We start from the raw sequence: 9,361 nt of genomic DNA on the forward strand, positions 1-9,361 counted from the left end.
GAACTTTATGTATGAACTTGTATTAATTTGGTCTATTCGGTGTTGTGTAATGAAGATGAGCCGACAATGGATGTACGATGACCGATGCTCTCCCGAGTTCATTAATGGCGTGCAAACTTTTCTGCTTGCGGCCGAGGCAAACAAGCGGGCAGATGGTTTTATGCCTTGTCCATGTTTAGTCTGTAAGAATGATCACAATTACTCTACGTCAAGATGAAGGAAATATGCCCTAGAGGCAATAATAAATTTATTATTTATTTCCTTCTATCATGATAAATGTTTATTATTCATGCTAGAATTGTATTAACCGGAAACATAATACATGTGTGAATACATAGACAAACAGAGTGTCACTAGTATGCCTCTACTTGACTAGCTCGTTAATCAAAGATGGTTATGTTTCCTAGCCATAGACATAAGTTGTCATTTGATTAACGAGATCACCTCATTAGGAGAATGACGTGATTGACTTGACCCATTCTGTTAGCTTAGCACCCGATCGTTTAGTATGTTGCTATTGCTTTCTTCATGACTTATACATGTTCCTCTAACTATGAGATTATGCAACTCCCGTTTACCGGAGGAACACTTTGTGTGCTGCCAAACGTCACAACGTAAATGGGTGATTATAAAGGTGCTCTACAGGTGTCTCCAAAGGTACTTGTTGGGTTGGCGTATTTCGAGATTAGGATTTGTCACTCCGATTGTCGGAGAGGTATCTCTGGGCCCACTCGGTAATGCACATCACTATAAGCCTTGCAAGCATTGTGACTAATGAGTTAGTTGCGGGATGATGTGTTACGGAACGAGTAAAGAGACTTGCCGGTAACGAGATTGAACTAGGTATCGAGATACCGACGATCGAATCTCGGGCAAGTAACATACCGATGACAAAGGGAACAACGTATGTTGTTATGCGGTCTGACCGATAAAGATCTTCGTAGAATATGTGGGAGCCAATATGGGCATCCAGGTCCCGCTATTGGTTATTGACCGGAGACGTGTCTCGTTCATGTCTACATAGTTCTCGAACCCGTAGGGTCCGCACGCTTAAAGTTACGATGACAGTTTTATTATGAGTTTATGTATGTTGATGTACCGAAGGAGTTCAGAGTCCCGGATGAGATAGGGGACATGAAGAGGAGTCTCGAAATGGTCGAGATGTAAAGATCGATATATTGGACGACTATATTCGGACTTCGGAAAGGTTCCGAGTGATTCGGGTATTTTTCGGAGTACCGGAGAGTTACGGGAATACGTATTGGGCCATACGGGAAAGAAGGAAAAGGGCCTCAAGGGTGCCCGCACCCCTCCCCTTGGTCTGGTCCGAATTGGACTAGGGAAGGGGGGCGCCCCCTTCCTTCCTTCTCTTTTTCCCTTCCTCTTTTCCTATTCCATATGGGAGGTGGAATCCTACTAGGACTAGGGAGTCCTAGTAGGACTCCACACTTGGTGCGCCCCCTCCTAGGGCCGGCCTCCTCCTCCCTTGCTCCTTTATATACGGGGGCAGGGGGGCACCCCAGAGACACAACAATTGATCCTTGAGATCTCTTAGCCATGTGCGGTGCCCCCCTCCACCATATTACACCTCGATAATACCGTTGCGGAGCTTAGGCGAAGCCCTGCGTCGGTGGAACATCATCATCGTCACCACGCCGTCGTGCTGACGAAACTCTCCCTCAACACTCGGCTGGATCGGAGTTCGAGGGACGTCATCGAGCTGAACGTTTGTAGAACTCGGAGGTGCCGTACGTTCGGTACTTGATCGGTCGGATCGTGAAGACGTACGACTACATCAACCGCGTTGTGATAACGCTTCCGCTGTCGGTCTACGAGGGTACGTGGACAACACTCTCCCCTCTTGTTGCTATGCATCACCATGATCTTGCGTGTGCGTGGGAATTTTTTTGAAATTACTACGTTCCCCAACACAAGAACCATTCACGTCCACCTGTTTAAGTCCGGTTTCATGCCCCACTATAATGTTTGGACCAAGCACGGAGAAAGAGGGGTTATGATGGAAGACAATGAAGAAGAAGAGGACGACAACAACTATCCTGGCCATGGGTTCCCTGAATACGATGATACAACAATGGGGGAAGAAGCTGAGCCGGCAATGCGGGAAGAAGCTGAAGAAGAGGCATCAGATGAGCCCGCTGATGATCTAGGTCGGGCCATTGCCGATGCAAAGAGAAACTGCGCAAGTGATTTGGAGAAGAAGAAGTTGCAACGCATGTTAAAGGATCACAAGAAATTGTTGTACCCGAATTGCGAAGCTGACAAGAAAAAGTTGGGCACCACACTGGAATTGCTGCAATGGAAGGCAGAGAATGGTGTATCTGACAAGGGATTTGGAAAGTTGCTGGTAATGATAAAGAATATGCTTCCAAAGGACAACGAATTGCCCGAGAGTACGTACGAAGCAAAGAAGGCTGTCTGCCCTCTAGGGTTAGAGGTGCAGAAGTTACATGCATGCCCTAATGACTGCATCCTCTACCGCGGTGAGTACGAGGATTTGAATGCTTGCCCGGTATGCGGTGCATTGCGCTATAAGATCAGGCGCGATGACCCTGGTGATGTCGAGGGCGAGCGCCTCAGGAAGAAGATTCCTGCCAAGGTGATGTGGTATGCTCCTATAATACCACGGTTGAAACGTTTGTTCCAAAACAAAGAGCATGCCAAGGCGATGCGATGGCACAGAGAAGACCGTAAGAAAGACGGAAAGTTGAGAGTACCCGCTGACGGGTCGCAGTGGAGAAAAATTGAGAGAAAGTACGGGAAGGAGTTTGCAGATGAAGCAAGGAACATATGGTTTGGTCTAAGCACAGATGGCATTAATCCTTTTGGGGAGCAGCGCAGCAACCATAGCACCTGGCCTGTGACTCTATGTTTGTATAACCTTCCTCCTTGGTTGTGCATGAAGCGGAAGTTCATTATGATGCCAGTGCTCATCCAAGGCCCTAAGCAACCCAGCAACGACATTGATGTGTACCTAAGGCCATTAGTTGAAGAACTCTTACAGCTTTGGAATGGAACAGGTGTAGATGCGTGGGATGAGCACATGGGGGAAGAATTTGACCTAAAGGCCTTGTTGTTCGTGACCATCAATGATTGGCCTGCTCTCAGTAACCTTTCAGGACAGACAAATAAGGGATACCGTGCATGCACACACTGTTTGGATGATACCGACAGTATATATTTGGACAATTGTAGGAAGAATGTGTACCTGGGACATTGTCGATTTCTTCCGAGCAGGCATCCCGTAAGAAAGAAAGGCAAGCATTTCAAAGGTGAGACGGATCACCGGACGAAGCCTCGCCACCGTACTGGTGCTGATGTACATGAGATGGTCAAGGATTTGAAGGTAGTCTTTGGAAAGGGTCCTAGCGGACAACCTGTTCCGAATGACGCTGACGCGCACCCATGTGGAAGAAGAAATCTATATTTTGGGACCTTCCCTATTGGAAAGATCTAGAGGTCCGCTCTGCAATCGACGTGATGCACGTGACGAAGAATCTTTGCGTGACCCTGCTTGGCTTCTTGGGCGTGTATGGGAAGACAAAAGATACACCTGAGGCACGGGAGGACCAGCAACGTATGCATGGAAAAGACGGCATACATCAGGGTCATGCCAGCTACGCTCTTACCAAAGAAGAGAAGGAAATCTTCTTTGAATGCCTACTCAGTATTAAGGTACCGTCTGGCTTCTCGTCGAATATAATGGGAATAATAAACATGGCAGAGAAAAAGTTCCAGAACCTAAAGTCTCATGACTGCCACGTGATTATGACGCAACTGCTTCCGGTTGCATTGAGGGGGCTTCTACCGGATAACGTTCGATTAGCCATTGTGAAGCTATGTGCATTCCTCAATGCAATCTCTCAGAAGGTAATCGATCTAGAAATCATACCAAGGTTAGAGAATGATTTGGTGCAATGTCTTGTCAGTTTCGAGTTGGTGTTCCCACCATCCTTCTTCAACATCATGACGCACGTCCTAGTTCACCTATGCGAAGAGATTAGCGTTTTGGGTCCTGTATTTCTACACAATATGTTCCCCTTTGAGAGGTTCATGGGAGTCTTAAAGAAATATGTTCATAACCGTGCTAGGCCAGAAGGAAGCATCTCCAAGGGCCATGAAAATGAGGAGGTCATTGAGTTTTGTATTGACTTTATTCCTGACCTTAAGCCGATTGGTGTTCCTGAATCGCGGCATAAGGGCAGACAGGATGGAAAAGGCACGCTAGGAGGGAATCAAAAAATATGTATGGACGGACATTCTCTCACTGAAGCACACTACACAGTTATACAGAATTCCGCCTTGGTGGCTCCGTATATGGACGAACACAAGAATTTTCTACGCTCCAAACACCCGGAGCGGTCTGATGACTGGATTACACGTGAACAAACCAGGAGTTTCGCCTGCTGGTTGCAGACACGTACCATGCATGACGCCTCTATTGAAGATGACCTGTACTCTCTGTCCCAGTTACCATCTTCGAATATAATGACTTTCAAAGGGTACGAGATAAATGGTAATACATTTTACACGATTGCCCAAGATAAGAAGAGCACCAACCAAAACAGTGGTGTCCGCTTTGATGCAACAACCAAGACGGGAAAGGAAACATATTATGGTTACATAGAGGAGATATGGGAACATGACTATGGACGTGATTTGAAGGTCCCTTTGTTTCGGTGCAAATGGGTCAATATGACACGATATGGGGTAACGGAAGACCCGCAGTATGGAATGACAACAATGGATCTCAACAATCTTGCGTATGCAGACGAACCATTCGTCCTAGCTAATGATGTGGCACAGGTTTTCTATGTGAAGGATATGTCTACCAAGCCGAGAAAAAAAAAGATAAGGAAGCGAATGCATCATACGATGAGCCAAAGCGCCACACAGTTCTTTCTGGGAAGAGAAACATCGTGGGAGTGGATGACAAGACAGACATGTCAGAAGATTATGAAAAGTTTGATGAAATTGCTCCATTCACAGTGAATATTGACCCGAGCATCCAGTTAAAGGATGAAGATTTTCCATGGCTACGGCGCAAAGGGACATACGCGAAGAAAAAGTTTCACACCCAAAGATCTGGGATGTGATCGGCTTCACTATCATCAATTTCTTCTGTGTTTCACACCCAGGAGGGAATCTCTGTAATAGTTAGGGTAGTTATGTGTTTTGGCATTTGAAACGCGAAGAAATTTTATGTGCAAAAAAACTCTTTCATGCATTTAGTGATTTTTTCAGCTAAATGACCCTGAAATTGAAAAGCATTTCAAATCAACTCAGAAAAGGTTGAAAGTTGGCATGGTATCATAATTTCACCCACATAGCATGTGCAAAAAAGTAGAGAGGGTTACCGCAAAAACTGGATGCACGTCGTGTATAAAATGGACAATCTCTTTCGAAGTATCAGGGTTTCGGACGAAAACTCATCCGTTACAAAGGCATTTCATTTTTTAAATAACCTAAGCATTACCAAATTGAATATAATGATAAAACACACTAATATTAAACATAAGAAAAAGGAATCACTGAAAATCTATTTTCAAAGTTAAGTTATTCACAAACTAGTGATTCACACAAATTCAAAATGTAAACTATTCAAATTTGTAAACTACCGGCACTAATAGAAAGTTTGTAATTTTTTGTACCTAAAGCAAAAATATTCACAAAGAAACTCTAAATACAGCAAAAAACAACTCAAAAATAAATAAAGCAAAAAAATAAGAAAATAAAAAAGCCCGCCTACTGCGCCACAGCGGCCTGCATACGACTAGAAACCCGACCTGTTGTTGGGCCAGGATGCAGGCCCGCAAAGGCCCAATAGGCCCACAGGGCAGCATAGAACAGGTAGGCCCACAAGGCCTGCAATAGAGAGGAGCTCGAGACAGCTGCCGCAGCGGGGTTTATAAGCAGGTGCGGGCGCCCTTCGGCTAGCGAGGTGGGACTAAACTTGCCCGCACCGCACCTGCGCCACCGCACCCCTTTAGTACCGGGTCGTGGCTCCAACCGGTACTAAAGGGGGGTCTTTAGTACCGGTTGGTGCCACCACCCGGTACTAAAGGTGTGCGCTTCCCGCCGCTTCGCCTGGCCAAAACACACCTTTAGTACCGGTTGGTGGCTCCAACCGGTACTAAAGGTGGGTTCTATATAAGAAAACACTTCAAAAAAATTCGGCAGTTCGTTCTCCCTCTGCTTCTTCTCCTCTGCCCCGTCGCCGCCGCCCCTCGTCGCCGCCCCCTTCGCCGTCCGTCGCCGTCGCCGCCGCCCCAGTCGCCGTCCCCGTCGTCGTCCGTCGCCGTCCCCTCTGCCTCGCCGTCCCGTCGCCGTCGCCATCGCCCGCGTTGTGAGCCCCTCTCCCCGGCCCCTCTCCTCCCTCCAATCGAAGCCACCGCGCCGCTGGCGCCGTAGGGTGCACACGCGCACGCGCGCGCGCGCGCGCACACACAGGCACACAGAAACACACACATGATTCTGTTTTTCTGTTTTTATACAAATGTTTTAGATGAATTAATTAATTAATTAGATTAATGTCAAATAGTATATAGAAATGTTACAAATTTTAGAAATGTTAGTTTTATCTAGATGAATTCGATTAATTTCAAATTGTTATAGAAATGTTAGAAATGTTATAGAAATGGTAGTTTTTAGTTTCTTATAATTTTAGTTATAGAAATGTTAGCAATTTTTCTGTTTTTTGGTTATAGAAATATTAGAAATGTTATAGAAATGTTAGTTATATATGTAGAAATGTTAGAAATTTTAGAATTAGTTTTAGCTAGATGAATTAGATTAATGTCAAATTGTTAGACGATGATCGATGTTTTTTCAGTTTCTTATAATTTTAGTTATCACAATCCAATCATTTAAAAAATGTTACTTTTTGCGGGCATATAGTATTTGTTCTCGACGATGCCCGGCCCGCATCCTCGCCGTCGACCCGTTCGCGGCGACGTCTAGCTGACCCATGTCCGGGATTGGGCTCCGCCGGGCTGGCACTGGGAGGTGCTACCTGGAGGGGCGCGCCGCTTGGTGAGGAACCCGGCCTCGGGTCCCGTCGTCGACCCTGATCTCCTGTGGTGGCGTTCGCGTGGGCCACATTCGGTGCAGAGGGAGCCGGCCCCGCCGGAGGTGGTGCGTCGTCGTGTCAGGGAGGAGGACGAGCACGTCCATCGCTACATGGCTGCTATGGACGTCAGGTTCTCCAATACCTGACAGGTTCTTTGGGCAGATGACCGGAGATATGATCCTGTGATGGTTCCTTGTCTTTGGGTGTCCACCGCCCGTGCCCCAGGAACCGCGAGTGGCCTAGATTCTTCTATATATAGTATTCGATCTTTATTAGCTACCTAGCCAGTGATGTATTCGAGATTATATATTATTTGAGACGATGTATTCGAGATTATATATTATTCGAGACGATGTATTCGAGATTATATATTATTTGAGACGATGTATTCGAGATTATATATTATTCGAGACGATGGATATTATGTACTATATGATTCAGTTTTTCCTTATTGATTGCATCCATGCATTGTAATTTGAATACTAAATTGTTTTATATTTCTTCTGTATTAGTTAAATAAAAGCTATGGTGGACAATACCGGCAGAGAGGGAGAAGAGGCCCTGTTCGAGATCATACGCAGCCCTAGCAGGCCAGATGATCTGAATGAAGCAAATGACGTCTCCCAATATTTGAACAATACCGGGGAGGGTGATGATAAGATATTCGATCTCGACGACCGAGCTGATGAAGTCATGAACTATGATTATGATTATGATGACGAATACAATGTTGATCTTGAAATAACAAAGACTACCGGCGAGGTATATTTATATAAGCAGGCATCTAGTGATCATCACATGTTTTTTTATTTGAAGATATATTAACAAATCGATCTTTCTTCTTTCAGCCCTCCGGATCGAGCAAATCTGCTTCTACAGACAGCAGGACAAAGCGCGGCCCGAGCAAAAAGTTGAAGGAGGGTGTAAAGTACAACATCGATTCCATCAAAGCTAGTGGCGAGCCCTCACGCCTAAGAACATTGCGAGCAAGTTCGTTCGTCAGTGCGGAGTTCTTGTGAAGGACCAACTCCCGATCTCCATTCAAGAATGAAAAGTGTTGGGGAACGTAGCAATAATTCAAAATTTTCCTACGTGTCACCAAGATCAATCTAGGAGATGCTAGCAACGAGAGAGAGGGAGTGCATCTTCATACCCTTGAAGATCGCTAAGCGGAAGCGTTACAAGAACACGGTTGATGGAGTCGTACTCGCAGCGATTCAAATCGCGAAAGATCCGATCTAGCGCCGAACGGACGGCGCCTCCGCGTTCAACACACGTACAGCTCGGGGACGTCTCCTCCTTCTTGATCCAGCAAGGGGAGAGGAGAAGTTGAGGGAGAACTCCAGCAGCACGACGGCGTGGTGGCAATGGAGCTCGTGGTTCTCCGGCAGAGCTTCGCTAAGCACTACGGAGGAGGAGGAGGAGGTGTATGAGGAGGGAGGGCTGCGCCAGGGAAGAGGTGCGGCTGCCCTCCCACCCCTCCACTATATATAGGGGCAAGGGGAGAGCGGGAGGTGCCCTAGGGTTTCCCCTAGGGGGCGGCGGCCAAGCAGATTGGATCTCCCTAGGGAAAATCCTTGGGAGACTTGCCCCCCAAGCCAAGCAGGTGGAGGCTTGCCTCCCAAGCCAGGTGGAGGCGCCCCACCTCCCCAAGTAACGTGGGAAAGGGTGTGGGGGCGCACCACCCCTTAGTGGGCTGGTTTGCCCCTTCCCCTTTGGCCCATGAGGCCCTCCAACACTTGCCGGGGCTCCCGAAACACCTTTCGGTCATGCTGGCCATAGCCTGGTACCCCCGGAACACTTCCGGACTCCAATACCCTTCGTCCAATATATCGATCTTCACTGCCGGACCATTCCGGAACTCCTCGTCATGTCCGGGATCTCATCCGGGACTCCGAACAACCTTCGGTAACCACATACTATTTCCCATAACAACTCTAGCGTCACCGAACCTTAAGTGTGTAGACCCTACGGGTTCGGGAACCATGCAGACATGACCGAGACACCTCTCCGGCCAATAACCAATAGCGGGATCTGGATACCCATATTGGCTCCCACATGTTCCACGATGATCTCATCGGATGAACCACGATGTCGGGGATTCAATCAATCCCGTATACAATTCCCTTTGTCTATCGGCATGTTACTTGCCCAAGATTCGATCGTCGGTATCCCAATACCTCGTTCAATCTCGTTACCGGCAAGTCTCTTTACTCGTTCCGTAACGCATGATCCCGTGGCTAACTCATTAGTCACATTGAGCTCATTATGATG

The sequence above is a fragment of the Aegilops tauschii genome, chromosome 3 (assembly GCF_002575655.3).
Source record: "Aegilops tauschii subsp. strangulata cultivar AL8/78 chromosome 3, Aet v6.0, whole genome shotgun sequence".
Classification (NCBI taxonomy): domain Eukaryota; kingdom Viridiplantae; phylum Streptophyta; class Magnoliopsida; order Poales; family Poaceae; genus Aegilops; species Aegilops tauschii.